Source organism: Mirounga angustirostris, unplaced genomic scaffold (genome assembly GCF_029215605.1).
Source record: "Mirounga angustirostris isolate CCGP_5_RB_7025 unplaced genomic scaffold, mMirAng1.0.hap1 SCAF_6, whole genome shotgun sequence".
NCBI lineage: Eukaryota > Metazoa > Chordata > Mammalia > Carnivora > Phocidae > Mirounga > Mirounga angustirostris.
This window is the reverse complement of record NW_026991714.1, coordinates 139,615,849-139,636,966: the sequence shown is the minus strand read 5'-3', so window position 1 is coordinate 139,636,966 and position 21,118 is coordinate 139,615,849. Positions and strand designations below refer to the sequence as shown.

General features: G+C 33.0%; 1 protein-coding gene across 2 annotated transcripts in view; it reads right to left on the bottom strand.

The window, feature by feature from the left end:
- The window catches only part of ATRNL1 (attractin like 1), an 804,411-nt gene that overhangs the window by 519,473 nt on the left and 263,820 nt on the right, over window positions 1-21,118 (bottom strand). The window lies entirely within an intron of this gene.

Genomic DNA, 21,118 nt, shown 5'->3' with positions numbered 1-21,118 from the left:
ATTAATAACAAAAGCGAAGAAACACATTGACAACAATACAATAATAGTGGGGGACTTTAACACCCCCCTCACTGAAATGGACAGATTGTCTAAGCAAAGGATCAACAAGGAAATAAAGACTTTAAATGACACACTGGACCAAATGGACTTCACAGACGTATTCAGAACATTCCATCCCAAAGTAACAGAATACACATTCTTCTCTAGTGCCCATGGAACATTCTTCAGAATCGATCACATCCTAGGCCATAAATCAGGTCTCAACCAGTACCAAAAGATTGGGATCATTCCCTGCCTATTTTCAGACCACAATGCTTTGAAACTAGAACTCAATCACAAGAGGAAAGTCGGAAAGAACTCAAATACATGGAGGCTAAAGAGCATCCTACTAAAGAATGAATGGGTCAACCAGGAACTTAAAGAAGAATTTAAAAAATTCAGGGAAACCAATGAAAATGAAAACACAACTGTTCAAAATCTTTGGGATGCAGCAAAGGCAGTCCTAAGAGGAAAGTATATAGCAATACAAGCCTTTCTCAAGAAACAAGAAAGGTCTCAAATACACAACCTAACCCTACCTAAAGGAGCTGGAGAAAGAATAGCAAATAAAGCCTAAACCCAGCAGGAGAAGAGAAATAAAAAGATCAGAGCAGAAATCAATGAAATAGAAACTAAAAGAACAGTAGAACAGATCAATGAAACTAGGAGCTGGTTCCTTGAAAGAATTAACAAGATTGATAAACCCCTGGACAGACTCATCAAAAAGAAAAGAGAAATGACCCAAATCAACAAAATCATGAATGAAAGAGGAGAGATCACAACCAACACCACAGAAATACAAACAATTATAAGAACATAATATGAGCAACTCTATGCCAGCAAATTAGATAACCTGGAAGAAATGGATGCATTCCTAGAGATGTATCAACTACCAAAACTGAACTAGGAAGAAACAGAAAACCTGAACAGACCTATAACCACTAAGGAAATTGAAGCAGTCATCAAAAATCTCCCAACAAACAAAAGCCCAGGGCCAGATGCCTTCCCAGGGGAATTCTACCAAACATTTAAAGAAGAGTTAATACCTATTCTTCTGAAACTGTTCCAAAAAATAGAAATGGAAGGAAAACTTCCAAACTCGTTTTAGGAGGCCACCATTACCTTGATCCCAAAACCAGACAAAGACCCCATCAAAAAGGAGAATTACAGACCAATATCCCTGATGAACATGGATGCAAAAATTCTCAACAAAATGCTAGCCAATAGGATCCAACAGTACATTAAAAGGATTATTCATCATGACCAAGTGGGATTTATCCCTGGGCTGCAAGGTTGGTTCAACATCTGCAAATCAATCAACGTGATACAATATATTAACAAAAGAAAGAACAAGAATCATGATTCTCTCAATAGATGCAGAAAAAGCATTTGACAAAGTACAGCATCCTTTCTTGATCAAAACTCTTCAGAGTATAGGCATAGAGGGTACATACCTCAATATCATAAAAGCCATCTATGAAAAACCTACAGCAAATATCATTCTCAATGGGGAAAAACTGAGAGCTTTCCCCCTAAGGTCAGGAACGCGGCAGGGATGTCCACTATCACCACTGTTATTCAACATAGTATTAGAAGTCCTAGCCACAGCAATCAGACAACAAAAAGAAATCAAAGGCATCCAAATCGGCAAAGAAGAAGTCAAACTCTCACTCCTTGCAGATGATATGAATCATCTTTATGTGGAAAACCCAAAAGACTCCACCCCAAAACTGCTAGAACTAATACAGGAATTCAGTCAAGTGGCAGGATATAAAATTAATGCACAGAAGTCAGTGGCATTCCTATATACCAACAACAAGACAGAAGAAAGAGAAATTAGGGAATCAATCCCATTTACAATTGCACCCAAAACCGTAAGATACCTAGGAATAAATCTAACCAAAGACACAAAGGATCTGTTCTCAGAAAACTATCAAATACTCATGAAAGAAATTGAGGAAGACACAAAGAAATGGAAAAACGTTCCATGTTCATGGATTGGAAGAACAAATATTGTGAAGATGTCAATGCTACCTAGAGCAATCTACACATTCAATGCAATCCCCATCAAAATACCATCCACTTTTTCAAAGAAATGGAACAAATCATCCTAAAATTTGTATGGAACCAGAAAAGACCCCGAATAGCCAGAGGAATGTTGAAAAAGAAAAGCAAAGCCGGCGGCATCACAATTCCGGACTTCAAGTTCTATTACAAAGCTGTCATCATCAAGACAGTATGGTACTGGCACAAACACAGGCACATAGATCAATGGAACAGAATAGAGAGCCCAGAAATGGACCTTCAACTCTATGGTCAACTAATCTTTGACAAAGCAGGAAAGAATGTCCAATGGAAAAAAAGACAGTCTCTTCAACAAATGGTGTTGGGAAAATTGGACAGCCACATGCAGAAGAATGAAACTGGACCATTTCCTTACACCACACACAAAAATAGACTCAAAATGGTTGAAAGACCTCAATGTGACACAGGAGTCCATCAAAATCCTAAAGGAGAACACAGGCAGCAACCTCTTCGACCTCAGCCACAACAACTTCTTCCTAGAAACATCGCTAAAAGCAAGGGAAGCAAGGGCAAAAATGAACTATTGGGACTTCATCAAGATAAAAAGCTTTTGCAAAGCAAAGGAAACAGTCAACAAAACCAAAAGACAACAGACAGAATGGGAGAAGATATTTGCAAATGACATATCAGATAAAGGGCTAGTATCCAAAATCTATAAAGAACTTATCAAACTCAACACCCAAAGAACAAAGAATCCAATCAAGAAATGGGCAGAAGACATGAACAGACATTTTTCCAAAGAAGACATCCAAATGGCCAACAGACACATGAAAAAGTGCTCAACATCGCTCAGCATCAGGGAAATCCAAATCAAAACATCAATGAGATACCACTTCACACCAGTCAGAATGGCTAAAATTAACAAGTCAGGAAATGACAGATATTGGCAGGGATGCAGAGAAAGGGGAACCCTCCTACACTGTTGGTGGGAATGCAAGTTGGTGCAGCCACTCTGGAAAACAGTATGGAGGTTCCTCAAAAAGTTGAAAGTAGAGCTACCCTACAATCCAGCAATTGCACTACTGGGTATTTACCCCAAAGATATAAAAGTAGGGATCCAAAAGGGTACGTGCACCCCGATGTTTATAGCAGCAATGTCCACAATCGCCAAACTGTGGAAAGAGCCAAGATGTCCATCAACAGATGAATGGATAAAGAAGATGTTGTATATATATACAATGGAATACTATGCAGCCATCAGAAGGAATGAGATCTTGCCATTTGCAACGACGTGGATGGAACTGGAGGGTATTATGCTGAGCGAAATAAGTCAAACAGAGAAAGACATGTATCATATGACCTCACTGATATGAGGAATTCTTAATCTCAGGAAACAAACTGAGGGTTGCTGGAGTGGGGGTGGGGTGGGAGGGATGGGGTGGCTGGGTGATAGACATTGGGGATGGTATGTGCTACGGTGAGCGCTATGAATTGTGCATGACTGTTGAATCTCAGTTCTGTACCTCTGAAACAAATAATGCAATATAGGTTAAGAAAAAAAAAAACATAGCGGGAGGGGAAGTTTGAAGGGGGGAAATTGGAGGGGTAGACGAACCATGAGAGACGATGGACTCTGAAAAACAAACTGAGGGTTCTAGAGGGGAGGGGGGTGGGAGGATGGGTTAGCCTGGTGATGGGTATTGAGGAGGGCATGTTCTGCATGGAGCACTGGGTGTTATGCACAAACAATGAATCATGGAACACTACATCTAAAACTAATGATGTAATGTATGGGGATTAACATAATAAAAAAATTTTAAAAAAAAGGTCTGGCAGTGAATAGATGACAGATTTCAACTTAGAATAAAAGAAGAAAACAAAGTTATCTTTTTGTGTCTAAAATCAGATCGTTTACCAAGAAATATAAAACAACTAAAATAATAAACAAGTTTAGTATATAGTCAGATATAATATAAAAATATAAGCACCAGGGTGCCTGGCTGGCTCAGTCAGTGGCACATGCAACTCTCTGATCTCAGGGTTGTGAGTTCAAGCCCCAAACTGGATATAGAAATTACTTAAAAGTAAAATCTTAAAAAATATATATATAAGCATCTACAATTCTTACTTTGGGGCTACTGTACTCCTTTGGTGATTATGCTTATCTCTCCACCAAAAAAAAAAAAAAAAAAACCCACATTGCATTAATAACAACTACACAGTTAGCCCTAATATCTGAAATCCCCAGACTCTTTTAAGATTTTTTAAAAATATTTTATTTCTTTATTTGTCTGAGAGAGAGAGAGAGAGAGCACAAGCAGAGGAAGCAGAAGGCAGAGGGAGAGGGAGAAATAGGCTCCCCATAGACCAGGGAACCCCATATGTGGCTCAATCCCAGGACCATGGGATCATGACTTGAGCCGAAAGTAGACACTTAACCATTGAGCCACCCAGGCACCCCTCCAGACTCTTTTAAATCCATACTTTTTGCTTATAATAAAGCTGTCCTGGGAGTATAGAGCATTTGAGTCCTATAAGTCCTTTTAAAAGTTGAAAACAAAAAATTAATGCATAATTAAAGTATGTGTGGAAATTGAAACTAAGGCTCATGTCAAGAGGGATAATAACAGAAAGACAATGAGGCAAGTGAAAAAGTAGAAAGTGGATAAAATTTTAAATGGAGTGCACAGGATTTCCATGAAAGGCAGAACAAGGAAGGTGGAATAATGCTTCAGAGGAGATGAAATTTTTGAACAGTTATAGAAAAGCAATTATTTGTCAATGTCAAAGGGACCAAGGCAGATGCTATTCCCATGTCTAGATTCTAAGGTGTCAACATTAGGAGAGAAAAAACAGTCAACTCTTCCTTTAGGGGACAGCTAGGTTTCAGGATACAGTAAATTTCAGTTACAACAAGATAGTGAAATTCCATAATACTCTAGAGTATTATGCTAAGCTAAATAAGTCAGAGAAAGAAAAATACCATATGATTTCACTCATATGTGGAATTTAAGAAACAAAACAAACAACCAAAGGGGAAAAAAAAAGAGAGGCAAACCAAGAAATAGACTCTTAACTACAGAGAACAAACTGATAGTTACCAGAGGGGAGATGGATGGGGGGATGGGTTACACAGGTGATGGGAGATTAAGGAGTGCATTTGTTGGGATGAACACCAGGTGTTCTATGGAAGTGTTGAATCACTATATTGTACACTGTGTGTTAACTAACTGGAATTTAAATAAAAGCATTTAAAAAAAAGATAGTAGAGTTGAAGAAGGGGATGAGGAGGAGGAAGAAGAAGACGAGGAAGAAGGAGGAGGAAGAATATACTTGGTGATTTAATTTTAAAATATTTTTTTAAAAAAAGGAAAGAAAGAAAGAACAACACCCCAGAACCAAATGAGCATACTTAGCTCCCGTATGTTGGTTTCTAAATACCATTCTCCAATTATCAGAAACCATGGCTTCCTGGAATAATGGTTGATTCCAGAGCAAAGGCAGGAAAAGTACAAGGTAAGTCTGAAATATCTTGTAGTACAAGAAAATAAGAAAATACTCAGAAAATGATGGAGTCATGCCAAAAAGAAGAACAAGCCTATTTGAGGGTATTCCTAATAGCCAAATCTAGAGCAGTTCCAGTTATAAAATAGATAAAGATAGTAACTTATTATAAGCTATAAAATATATACCCATGAGGCAATACTGATATAAATAACTGAATAAACAAATAAATGAGGGGAAAGGAACAACTCTTCATTATAGTTAACAAATGCAGAAGAAATAACAGAATAGAAAATCACCATTTGGCAAGTACATTAATAACTCTTTCAGGTAAGAATTATCAATGTATATTAAAAATAGTGGGTGACAGTATGAATGATAAATAGGATATTTACACAATCTCAAAGAATTTCCTCTAAAATACTCATTAAATATAAAAAGAAACAGTAACAGGCGCCTGGGTGGCTCAGTCGTTAAGCGTCTGCCTTCGGCTCAGGTCACAATCCCGGGGTCCTGGGATCGAGCCCCTCATCGGGCTCCCTGCTCCACGGGAAGCCTGCTTCTCCCTCTCCCACTCCCCTGCTTGTGTTCCCTCTCTCGCTGTGTCTCTCTCTGTCAAATAAATAAAATCTTAAAAAAAAAAAAAAAAGAAACAGTAACTTTAGAGTGAACAAAGTGGCACCTACCACAGAGTAACAGCTGATCAAAGATAATAACGTCAGTGGTGGAAAAAATTGGTATCATATGCTTCCCGATAGTATACACTGAGAAAGACACACATCACTTCTGCGCTATTCTTACTAAAAATGTACAACCTGAATTTAACCATGAAAAAACATCAGACAAATCCAAAGTGGGGGCTATACTATAAATATCTGTCCAACACTTTCCAAGGTCAAGGTCACAAAGAAATATTTGTAAATATATGTAAGTCTGTAATTATTTCACACTGAAAATTTTAAAAGAACTGTTTAAAAAGCTGCATATATGTCCTCCAGTTTCATCCATGACACATATTGCAAGATTTCCATTCATCGGTCAATGGACATTTAAGCTGTTTTCACATATTGGCTATTTTGAATAGTGCTGCAATGAACATTGGCATGCTATTATCTCTTTGAGATCCTGATTTTAATTCTTTTGGATAAATACTCAGAAGTAAAACTGATGGACTTAAGTGAAATAAACCAGTCACAGAAGGATAAATAGTCCATGATTCTACTTGTGTAAGGTCTCTAAAATAGTTAAACTTATAAATCAGAGAGTAGCATGGTGGTTGCCAGGGACAGGGGTGGGGGGTTAGCAGAGGATAACTAAATAAGAGACATAAAGTGTCAATTATGCAAAATAAATAAGTTCTAGAGATTTGTTCTACAGCACAGTCCCTATAAAAATTACCAGTAGTAGGTAGGTGTTGTACACCTAAAATATTTTTAAGAGGGTAGATTTCATGTTAAAAATAAAATGAGCTAAATTTAATTTAATTTTTTAAAACCGCCAATATGAAAAAAATGATGAATAAAATTATCTTAAAACTATAGTACACTGATAGTTACAAGAGAACAAAATAATGGCATACATAAAGATATTAAGGATAAATTAAAGAATAAAAAATAATAATAGCAATAATTAAAGAATAATTTTGAGAAATATTTCCTTTGTGATATATTAGTTTCCTACTGCTGTTGTAACCATTGACCACAAACTCAGTGGCTTAAACAACATGAATCTATTCTCACAGTTCTGGAAGTCTGATGAAGTCCAAATGAACCTTACAAAGTAAAAGGAAGGTGTTAGGTATGGTTTCTTCTGGGGGCACTCAAAGAGAATTCATTTCCTTGCCTTTTCCAGCTTCTAAAGATTGCTCATTCCTGGGCTCACGGCCTCGTCCTCTTTCCGACCTCTTGTTTCCATGATCACATCTCCCACTGCTGTAGTCAAATCTCCCTTGGCCCCCTTTCATAAGAACACTTGGGATTATATTGGATCTACAAGGACAATCTCCCCATCTCAAAAACTGTCAATTTAATCATATCTGCAAATTCCCTTTTGCCATTTAAGGTAATATATTCACAACTTTTAGGGATTAGGATGTGTACATCTTTGGGGGAAAGAGGGCATTATTCAGCCCACCACAGTGTCGGTTCATAAGTAAATGACTGCGGAAATGTCTAATACAATGTAAGCAACAGTTTTCCCTAGGTAGAAGAATTATCAGCAATTTTAATTTGTCTTTTTGTCTCTGTTCTAGAATGAACATGCATCACTTCCATAATTGGGTCAAAAAAGATTTTTAAAAGGGGTGCTCAGAAGACTTTTTTCTTTTGATCCTTGATCTTTAACACATTTTTCAAATGATTTACACTATGCATTAAGTAGATTTATATAGTTATATTTCTGTCAAAAAAATGGCATATCTCATTTCTAATTCACTTACTTCTTAGATATAGGCCAAAAAAAACATGTAAAATAATCAGTCTCTCTTGTTAGTCTTCTATGACTACAGCAGACCAAGGGTTGAGTTGCAACGTGCAGCAGCAGATTTTTTTGGGTAGTTCGGTCAGTACTGGACTAGCAGTCATGGAAGAAAAAAAGTGGCTGCTATTTACTACAATGAATAACGTGTTATATACAAAATTAAGTTTGAATAAAATGAATAAAACACAGCACCATAAAAGAAGTTTATGCAAACAAAATATCAAGTGAAGACTTTAACATGTACAAAATATTTAAAGAGGTCAGATATTACACCAAACTAATGATTAATTGGAAATGATGATTAAAAATGTAAATGCTACAACAAAAGACTCTTTGAAACAGAACTTGGACTATAAAGAAAGTTTCTGAGGACATTATATATGCGAGGTGATGAAAGCAAATAATGAGTATCTGTTGTAGTCTTTCAACAAAAGCTACATGCAATAATGTACTTTCTAAGAAAATAATAATCAGTGATAAAAATCATCAAAATATATGTTGGAAATATCTATATATTTGAGATGCAAGAAGGCAAACATCAGGATGACAAATGAAATTGATCTTGATTTGTATATGATATATCAATGATACTGTTCATACAAATTTCAGCTCATTTGGGAACCAGAATGATTATTATATAAATTTGAATTGTCTCAGAAATTTTTAATTTGAATATTTTGAGAAAGGAACTGAGGCTTTATGATTTGCTTTTTCACCATTAATACTGTATTTCACTTTTAATTGAGCATTACCCACAATATTTAAGGAGATCACAATTGTAGACTCCCATTCACCAACTGGGTTATGTTACATAGGTTAACTAACCTCAGTGACATTCGATGACACAGTGGGGATAAAACTGCCTATCTCACTGGATTACTATGTGGGTTAAACATAATTGTGGCAGTGTGTATTTGGCTTAGAGAAAACTGTCATAAAATAAAGACATTCAATAAATGTTATTTCACTTTTCTTATTTACTATATTGGCTCTGAATGAATTCTAAAAAAATTCAAAATCAAACAGATTCTCATGTGTATTTATATACAATTACATATTTGTTAATAAATATATGAGTTCATGATCATATATATTTGGTTCTATGTAGTTTCACTATAATCATCTTTGCCACAAGCATATTTGTTGCACAAATAATTGGCCATAAGGCAATTTTGCCATAAAAGATAAAAAATAACTGGTGAGTTTGGTTTGACAGATTTTTGGTTTCATCACCTGTTTGATTTCTCCATTGATACAGTGCTCCCATTTTTATACTATATAAATCTTAGCCCTCGTAATGGTCCACACAGTGGCACAGAGTTCTGAATCCACATTTCCCGCAGAACTTTGGAAAGTCTATCTATCAATGGACGCATGACAAGATGGCAAGAACAAATAACAGTGCAGAATGCTTTCACAACTCAATACAAAGCCCTGTTGCATACTAGTATTTGGAAACTGATATCCCTCCTAATGAAGGAAAAAATTTTAGCAAAAAAAGAAAAAATATGATGCTAAATGAGGAAACAAATCAACAAGCAAGAAAAAAATGTATAATAGAATGAATATAAGATTTTGAAAACAAGTTCTTAGGTACAACCATCAAAATAAAATCAGTTATTTGTACAGTATTGCCATGAATCCTCACACATTTTAAATGTATTCAAATATTTTGTATTTCACAATAAAGAATTTTTAATTTTGTTAAACATTTTCATGTTTCATTATGTCCTTCTTAATGAATGACCCTCTTTAATTTTTTGTGGTTTTATCTTTTACGGCAAAATTGACTTACAGCCAATTAGTTTACGTGATGAAAATGCTTGGAGCAAAGATGTTTAGGAGGAAAATATCAGACACATATATTCAGCCATCCTGAGGGGTCAGAAAAGGATGCACATAGATGGACAAAAATATTAAGGATTCGAAATATGTCTTAAACAATAGCATTTGTATAAATACATGTTTGCCAACTTAGACATCAGTTTAGTAAATGACAGAATTTGTGTGAATATAAGTCTTACTGTTTCACATTTTTACATGTAGCTCCAGAAATAGGTCTCAGAAAATGAACTAAAATGCTTTCTTTCATGTTCTCTTGCCCTCACCAAGCTGTTTGACACATTGCAAGCAGACCGATTATTTTAAAATTAAAATTTAACATTTTAGTCTCCTCAGAACACCCTTCAGTGGCTCCCATTTTGTTACAATAAAGGCCAAAATCCTCTCATGTTCTATAAAGCACTGCATGCTTTGGATCCTGCAAATCTCACACACCTCATCTCTTGCCTCTCTTCACCTGGTTCTATGTGTTTCCCACATGCCATGGTCTTTCCAGCCACAGACAACTTTTGTGCATTCTGCCCCTCTGATTGCCCTCCATTCTCACATCCACACCACTCCACTATCAAGTCATCTGCACATCAAAGCTCCCTCTTCTCTTGCCTGACCCATTCCTACTCCCTATCCCACAGATTAGGTCAGTTTCTCTTATAATATATTCCCAAGGCATCTATAATTCTCATTCAGAGTTCTTATGACAATTATATATCTAGGTAATTATATAACAGGTATAATATCTATTTTCCCTGCTAGTTAATAAGCATCAATGGAGCAGAACCCATTTTGTTCACAGTAATATCCCCAGAGTCCAACAAAGTAGTTAGTCAATAAATACATGTTCAATGAATAAACAAAAGTGAGTCAATTCCAATAACTGACATTCTCTCGAAGCTCTAACAGTGTAACTCTTCAGTAAGTAACTTAAGGAGAAAAAAGCTGCCACTCTTGTGAGTATTAAAAGAAATAATTAATGTTAAATTGTTTTCTACATAATAAATATTCAATAGATACTAGTTTTTCATTGCTTGCTGAACAGCATTATCCATGCTTACAATTATTAATTAAAATATTCTATTGAGCTTGGAACATTTAGAATAATTCCAAAGATAAAATTTGAAAGTTGAACATTTGCTAGATATAATTTCAGAGAAAAAACACAGAAATTTAATTATTAATCAAACTCTGAAAATGACTGATTCTGTGGCCTAGGATATACACTTAAACTCGTTGGTTCTTACTTTTTTCATCAATGAATAAAAGAAGATTGAGAGTACCCCTGAAACAAATAATGCATTATGTGTTAATTTAGAGAAAAAAAAAAAAGAAGATTGATGATGATTCCCAATGCCTACACATCACTGATTCTAATTTAGGGGTCTCCATATAATATGCCATGACTTCTTCAGAAGCCACCTTCCTTTAATTCATAGTATCTCCAAGTAGCTAGACTATGTCATTACTCTGCAATGACATATGGGAATCTACGTAGATTTTATTTGAAACAAATGTTCTATAGACTAAGTGAAAAAACAAACCTTGAGACTCATTTTTATTTAAATGAATGGCTGATGCTTAAAGTTGTCCAATGGTGAATTGTACTACTTAATGAAAATAAATTTAAAAATAAATATAAAGCAACTTTTACTTGATTACGTATAACATGATCTCTAAATAGTTTTCATCAAACACCCACCAATAAAAATACTTCCACATACAGCCACAATATATGCATATTCACTTATTTGTTGATAATTTGTATGTGTACTACCACTATGTATTAGTTAAAGCCTGCCTAAAAGACACACACTTTTCTAAGTATGGGTTCCAACAAGAGAAGGTCCTGGGCTCATAAACTTTTACTCTAGTGAATAAAGAAAACCCACATTTATATAAACAAATAAACAAGTGAGATAATTTCATACTATGTAGGTGTTAGGATGGGGGAAAAAATTATTGTGATACCTGAAAGAGTCCATTTTAGGTGGGAGTGGAATAATAGCTAGAGACATAGTATTTAAGGCAGAAATATAGTAAGTGCAAAAGCCATAATCTAAGGTGAAGTTTAATATATTTTTAAAGAAACAGATTAAAGTCATTAAGAACTTTTACAAAAATAAAACGACTGCCATATAAATTACCAAATATTTAGGAATCTACTAGGACACTAGGACACTACTTTGTTCATTGATTCCTATGTCAGTATGGGAATCAGTATAAAGTTATACTATGTCTGGAATCTATCAGGTGGGAATTTCTCACTATTTTCTCACTATTTTTCTCACTATTTTTCCTTTTCATAATTTTACTGAATAGTCTAAGAGTATATTATTTAAAATAAATTTTAAGGTAATCTATTCTAATGTATACATTTCAAAAGACTGAACTGAATGAAATTCTAATTGGAATTCCATAAAAGTTATATATCAGTTTTGGTTAAATATGATATTTTCATATGAAGACTACTTATTTAAGAAAATGGTTTGAATTTTTAAATGTTTAGAGCCTTTTTTTATTTCTTTCAACATGATGTTTCTATTTTATTCATATAAAAACACTTGGGATAAATATATTACTAATTTTTGTTGCTCTAGTTTTATTACCCATAGTCAAGAGTATGGGTCTGGCTATACACCCAGAATGCTGGATTGAAACTGGCTTTGTCATTTCCTAGCCATGTGATTTTATGAAAATTAACTAAACTCTCCCTGCCTCTATTCCCTCAAACAAAAAATGTTGATAATTAGTGTACCCTTCTCATTTGAGAATTAAATAAGCTAATAAATATAAAAAGCTTAGACTAGCCTGGAACAGTAAATGCTCAAAAAATGTTAACTGGTATTACCATATTTTACAGTCAGGTGGTTGTTTTCCAAATTGGACAAAAACTATGTTTTATTTAATAAATCATGCTTAATAATGAGCTAGATATCAGTGAGAAAAAAAGTTGTTCACAATGAGAATATTATATATAAGTTTTTATGTAAAATCCATCTCAGGACATGATTTATTTAGAAAAGCATGCAGTGCCTTCATTTGCCCATTCATCTTTATACAAATAAGGAACTATTATTAACCCTTGCTCACAACAGATACATACAACCCCACACCAGGTTATGTGGCTTGTAAAAAAAGTAAGTACAGGATATCAGTGCCCACTCTCTCCTGCAGCTAGGCACCTTTGCAGAGGGCACAACTCCACTTGGGAGCCCTGGTGGGAGGTTTTCAGGCATTTTTAGTTCTTCCTTATGCTTTACCTTATTTATTTTTACAATGAGTATGTATTATTTATATAACCAGAATAACAACACTTTCATTATAAAATATTTTGCCAAAGAAATTTTTCATCTCTCTTCTAGATTAATTTGATAACAATTTTTTTAATTTTTAAAAAATATTTTATTTATTTATTTGTCAAAGAGAGAAAGAGGGAGAGAGAGCACAAGCAGGGGGAGCAGCAGGCAGAGGGAGAAGCAGCTCCCCGCTGAGCAAGGAGTCCGATGCATTACTCGATCCCAGGACCCTGGGATGATAACCTGACCTGAAGGCAGACACTTAACTGACTGAGACAACCTGGTGTCCCCAATAGTAATTTTTATCAGCTATTTTTAACTTTTTCATAATTGTGCTATATTGCCCTTTATTTTAAAATATGCTAAAATGTTAATAATTCTGAAATAAACATCTAAAAATACTGGTTTATAAGCTTAAGGAAATTTAAGAAAAATACTGATGAATCAAAGAATAAGCTAAAATGCCAACCATATGGTTAATTTATGTTTTGTCAGATAATCCTCAATCCAACATGTCTTCAATCTTGGAAACAAAAGAATTTAGATTCTCTTTGTTCATCAGGGTCACTTCTCTATTTGCAGATGGACCAGCCAGATTCTGTTCAAATAGCTATTTATACTAAATGGTTAAAAAGTCATAGAAAATACTAACAAAATATAGTATACTTAGCTTAAAATGGGTATTCCCATTTTAGAACAAAACATAGAATAATTACACTAAGTACAAGGTTAATTTAAATTTTAATTTCTTTCATTGCTTTGTATGACATAACATTTTAAGTAATTAAATTGAGATTGATTTTTGTAACTTACAGCTATAATAACATTTATTAGAAATATTATCTCATATATCAAACAAAAGAAAAATTCAAATCCTTAAATAATATGCATAAAAAAATCTTTCAGTCCAAAACATAAACAGTAATAAACATTAAATATATCAATAATAACTAAAGAGTTTATAGTAGGATGAATGGATTTTTTTTTTTTAGTAATATAAACTAATGTAAGATGTGATGATTGGTAGAAGTGAGCACTGAATATAAAAGTAGTAATTAAATTCCTTACTCTTAAAGGAGACAGTGTATTATTATCATCACAAAATTGTATCCTGAACTCTAAATGGCAATAGAAGAAATTCAAAATAAAAACAGTAATTTTCAAGAATAAAAGGTAAAATAAGCCAAAATATGTTAGATTACTTGGAAATATACTAAAACAATAATAACTAGTAGTTTGGACATTACATGTCCTTAAATAATTAATGCAGTAGTAGCATAAAGTTGATGACTGTAGGTAGTGACTTTCTGTACTCTGAAACATATTATCTATATAACATTTCATAGTCCAGTCTTTCATTTTGTGTTTAAAATTTTCTTTGTTATAACTGTTATAATTAAAAAGAAAGCATTTAAGAAAAAAAAGAAACTATACTACTGTGACAACTATTTTTCATATTTGCCAAAATAAATTGAGAAATTCAATGTTTACAAGGACCAAAGGACAAATCACTGCTAGGAACTTTATTTTTTGTTCCAGTTAAGGAATGACCACTTTCCAATACATTAAGGTTTTGGTTTTAAACTGAACTTTAAAAAATTACGAAGACGGTCTATAGGATACAACTGCTGCTATATTACTTTCAATTAAGTTAACACCACACTGCACTCAATTGCTTTAAACTACAGTGTGCGCCTGCATTTCACTTGAATCTTTAAAATCAGAATAGTTTCCATTAACACTATTACAAGAACTACTGACCTTTTTGTTTTTAAAACACCATTGCTTTCAAATGCTATTGTTTTAAAGGTCTCATAACAAACGACAAGGCTGCCATCTAGTGCTTTACGACTATTCCTTTCACATTTTTAAGAGAGTGGGAGTCCTATATATAACCTAGAGGTGAGCTCTCCCAATACGGTAGCAGCTATACACCTGTGGCTATTGAAATGTGGCTGATTTGAATTGAGATTGCTACAAGGTTAGAATACAAATTGTATTTCGGACTTAGTTAAAAAAAAAAAAACTAAGAAAAAGATATCTCATTGATGATTTTTATCCTGTTACATATTAAACTGAAATTTCAGCTATGTTGAGTAAAATAAAATAGACTATTAAAATTAATTTTACCTGTTTCCTTTAAGTTTTTTAATGTAGTTAGTAGAAAATTTAAAATTACGTATGTGGTTCACATTATATTTATATTGGACAGCACTGATCTAGAAGGAAAGTTATCTTAGTCTTAAATATAAAAGATTTAAATAGTAGTATATTTCTTATTTTTTTTAAAAAGTAGAATATAACTTAGACACACCCATAATTGTAACTAGTTACTCCTTTGGGACACAATAAAAGCTAAAGATTAAAAAAGGATCAAAGAGGAATTTCTAATTTTTAAAATCACACAAAAATATTCCCCCCCCAAAATCCAGATTGTTTAAAAGAAGAAAAACAAAATTAATGTGGGAAAGTTAGAGAATAAAGATAATTTATGAGACATAAAAAACAGACAATTTGAGCATCAGTAAGGTTAATAATTGCAAAAGAATTTAAACATAATAAATATGTATGAGTCCATAAGTTTATGATAAAAAGAAATCTTGTCATGTTTGAGAGATATTGAGCAAATAATTCTTTACTTTGAAATCTGGCAAATAAAAACAACTAATATCACATTTATCATGCCTTTCCTATATAAACTGTATGAGTAACCAAATATCTGATGAGAGGAAATTTATTTTTACAGAAGTTTTCTAGTCAAGAAATAAGGAATTAAAATATCACAGTTTTATAACCCCTAATCAATTATAATCTAAACATTGAGCATCAGTATCTGCTAAGAACTATGTAGAAAATAATGTTAATAAGAAACAATAACAATTAAAAGTATATAAGAGAAAGAAATTACTAAAGACAAATCCTAAAATTGATGAACTAGAAAACAAAATCAGTGGAAAGGATGAATAAACCCAAAGGCCATGTTATAATATGGCAAAGAGAGAGAGAGAGAGAACTACCAATAAAAAAGCACAAGACCCCAAAATTTTGTTTGTATTTAGCTAATCTTTGAAGTTCACTTACTATTTTTTAACTATTCCTATTTTAAAAGAGGTCTTCAATCTTCTCAAACTTATTTTTAAAAGCCATCACCATAGTTACGCAGTATGAAAGTAGAAAAGAAAAACTAAAACATTACAGTCAAAGGTCATTTCATGAGAAAAAATGTAAAAGTATAGTTTGCATTCATTCATACTGAAAATAATCCTAAATATAATATAAACAAGCAACAGTTAGCACTGTCCCAAATAATAATGTGCCATGCCCAGGTTTGGTTTACCCTAGAATTAAAAGATACTTAACATTAGAAAACCCATTTTTTTAAGTTTTTTTTCTTTAAAGATTTTACTTATTTATTTGACAGAGAGAGACACAGCGAGAGAGGAACACAAGCAGGGGGAGTGGGAGAGGGAGCAGGGAGCCCGATGCAGGGCTCGATCCGAGGATGCTAAGATCATGACCTGAGCCAAAGGCAGACGCTTAAGGACTGAGCCACCCAGGCGCCCCTAGAAAACCTATTAATACAACTTCACACTTAACAAGGTAAAGGAAAAAGTCATTCATGATGAAATTTTGTAGCAGACTAATGTAGATAATAATTTTTTAACTTGATAAAGGAAATATTCTATAAGTTACAGCAAACTCTCTACTTGATGGTGGTGTCTAATACCATCACTTTGACTCAGTACTTAAATAGAGATCCCAACCATCCCAGTATGGGGCTAAAAAAACTAGAAAGATATAAGTATTGTTACCCCAGCATTCTTTTGCTTACATTTTGATAGTAAATGTTTTTACATCCCTTTACATTCAATCTTCATGTGTCTTTAGGTCTGAAGTCTCTTATAGGCAACATATAAATGGGCTTGGCTTTTTTATCCATTTAGTCACCCTATGTCTTGATTGGAGCATTTAGTCCATTTCTATTTAAAGTAATTATTGATAGATAATGTACTTATTGCCAATGTGTTACTCGTTTTACAGTTGTTTTTGTGTTCTTCTCTATTCCTTTCTTCTCTTACTCTCTTCCCTTGTGATTTGATAGTGTATTTAGTGTTACACTTGGATTCCTTTCTCTTTATTTCCTGTGTATCTGTTATAGGTTTTTGATTTGTGGTTATCATTAAGTTCATATATAACATCTTGTGCATATAGCAGTCTATAGTAAATTGATGGTCACTTTAGTTTGAACCCATTCTAAAAATGCTACATTTTTACTCCCCTCCCCATGTTTTATGTATATGGTGTCATACTTCACATTTTTTTTTAATTTTATGAATTCCTTGGCTGATTTTTGTGAACATAATTGATTTTTCAGCTTCTGTGCTTTAACATTCATACTGGTATTGTAAGTTATTGATCTACTACTTTTATTATATGTTTGTATTTACCTGTGAAATTTTTTCTTTCATAATTTTCTTACTCCAAATTATGGCCTTTTCTTTACACTCAAAAAATTTCCTTTAATCTTTTTTGTAAGGCTAGTTTACTGGTGATGAACTCCTTTAGCTTTTCTTTGAGAAACTCTTTTTTGGTTTTTTGTTTTTGTGTTTTGTTTGGGTAACTCTTTATCTCTCCTTCAATTCTGAATGATAGCCCTGATAGGTAAAGCATTCTTGTTTGCAGCTTTTTTCCCTTTCAATATTTAGAATATATCACACTACTCCCTTCTGGCCTTTAAAGTCACTGCTGAAAAATCAGCTAATAGCCTTATGGGTTCTTCCTTGTATGTAGCTGTTTTTCTCTGTTGCTTTTAAATCTTTTTGTCATTTTATGTATCTTGTTGTGGACCTCCTTGGGTTAATTTTGGTGGTGGGGAGGTAACAATACTTATATTGAACAGAACAGACCTATATTGAACAAAATAGACTTTAAAACAAAGACTGTAACAAGAGACAAAGAAGGACACTACACAATCATAGAACAATCCAAAAAGAGTATATACCAATTGTAAATATCTATGTACCCAACATGGGAGGATTTAAATATATAAAGCAACTATTAACAGATATAAAGGAAGAAATTAACAATAATACAATAATAGTAGAGGACTGTAACACCCAACTTACATCAATGGATAGATCATCCAGACAAAAAATCAGTAAGGAAACAGTGGCTTTGAATGATTCATTAGATCAGATCAACCTAACAGATATATTCAGAACATTCCATCCAACAACAGTAGAATACACATTCTTTTCAAATGTACATGGAATATTATCCAGAATAGATCGTGTTAGACCACAAAACAAGTCTCAATAAACTCAAAAAGATTGAAATCATATCATGCATCTTTCCAAACACAAGAGTATGAAACTAGAAATTAATCACAAGATAAAATCTGGAAAGAACAGAAATACATGGAGACCAAATAATGCTACTAAACAATGAGTGGGTCAACCAAGAAATCAAAGAGGAAATTAAAAAATACATGAAGACAAATGAAAAGAAAAACACAATAATCCAAAACCTTGGGATGTAACAAAAGCTGTTCTAAGAGGGAAGTTTATAGCAATACAAGCCTACCTCAAGAAGCAAGAAAAATCTCAGATAAGTGACCTAACCTTATACCAAAGGAGCTAGAAAAAGAACAAACAAAGCTAAAGCCAGTAGAAGGAAGGAAATAAAAAGATTAGAGCAGAAACAAATGAAATAAAGACTAAAAGAACAACAGGAAAGAATGAAATTAGGAGCTGGTTCTTTGAAAAGATAAACAAAATTGATAAACCTTTAGCAAGACTCATCAAGAAAAAGAGAGGGTTCATAAATAAAAAAAGAAATTAAAGAGGAGAAATAATCAATACCACAGAAATACAAAGGATTATGAATATTAAGAAAAATTATATACAAACAAATTGGACAACCTAGAAGACATCAATTCCCAGAAACACATAACCTTCCAAAATGGAATCAAGGAGAAATAGAAAATCTGAGCAGAGTGATTATGCAAAAAACTGAATCTGTAATCAAAAAACTCCCAACAAAAAAACTGGATAGAAGGGAATAAAACCGTTTTTATTTGTATGTAATATAAATTAATTGTATTTAAAAACCAAACATATCTATAAATAATTAGACCTAATAAGAGAGTTCATTAAGGTTTATGAATATCAGATTAATGTACTTAAATGAATTTAATTTTTATATATCAAACATAAGTAGAAAATGTAATTTAAAAAGATACTATTTAAATAGCAACAAAAGTATCAGGAAATTTAGTATTTTACATAACTAACAAAACATGTGCAGGACATGAAATTGAGCTCAACATTATCATTCATAAGAAAAATACAAATTAAGACCACAAGCTACTACTACACATACTCTAGAATAGCTACAATCAAAAAGACAGACAATATTAAGTGTTGGTGAGGATGTAGAATTATTGAAATCTATAAATTTCTAGTAGGAATGTAAAATGGCACAGCCATATTGTAAAATCATTTGGCAGTTACTTAAAAAGTTCAACATACATTTATCATACGACCCAGCAATTCTACTTCTAGGAATCTACCCAAAGGAAATGGAATCATATGTCTATACAAAGACCATACAAATGTTCACATCAGCATTTTTCATAACAGCCAAAGGCTAGAAAGAATCCAAATGTTCATCTACTGATGAACAACAAAAAAAGTGGTATATCCACATGTTGTAGCATTCATTACATTTAAAAACTAAAATTGCTATACTAAAAAAGTAAAATAGAAACACCTTGTGATCATCTTAATTGATACAGAAAAACTATATGACATACACAAACACCCATTCTAATAGGACTAGAAGAGAATTTCTTCAACTTGATAAAGGCATCTAGGAAAAACCTACATCATACTTAATAGTGAAAGACTGAATGTTTTCCCTCTAAAATCAACAACAACAGTAGAACATTTCCATGCTTATCACATCTTTTCACATGGTACCAGAGGTAGTAGCCAATGCAATTAGACAAGAAAAAGAAATAAAAGGCATCATTAGAAGAAAGAAAAAAAATCAAATTCCATAATTGCAAAACACATTATTGTCTGCATTAAAAATATAATGGAATCTACAAAAAAAAAAGGTACTGCAACTAATAACTAAATTTAATGAAGCTGAAGGATAGAAAATCAACATAAAAATCAACTGTAGTTTTACTATACAGACACAATTAAATTATATTTATATATATGTATAATTAAATTATACAGACACAATTAAAAATTAAATAATAAAAGATACTATTTACACCAGCAACAAAAATATAAAATATGTAGGAATAAATCTGACAAAAACTGTGAAAGACCTACATAGTGAAAAATACCAAATATTGTTGAGAATAAATTTTAAAATAATTAAGTTAAAAAAGAGATATATATTCATGGGTCAGAAGACTCACTATGGTTAAGATATCAATTCCCCCCAAATTGTTCTATAAATTAAACACAATCTCAATCCAAATCCGAGAATGTGTTTTGGTAAAAACTGACAAGCTGGTTCTAAAATTCATATGTAAACACAAAAGAAATGGAACCCAAAGCCAAAACAAGTTTGTAAAAGAATGAAATTGGAGAATAAATGCTACATAATTCCAAGACTTATTATGAAACTACAGTGGTTGTAACAGTGCTATTTTGGTATAAAAGTAGGCAAATTAATTAACAGAACATAATAGAGATTCCAGAAATAGCCTTTACAGTCTTTTTTTTTTTTTAAGATTTTATTTATTTGAGAAAGAGAGAACAAGTGGAGGGTGGTGGGGGAGGGACAAGCAGACTCCACGCTGAGCGCAGAGCCTGATATAGGGCTCAATCTCACGACCATGAGATCATGACCTGAGCCTAAACCAAGAGTCAGGCACTTAACCAACTGAGCCACCCAGATGTCCCAGCCTTTACACTCTT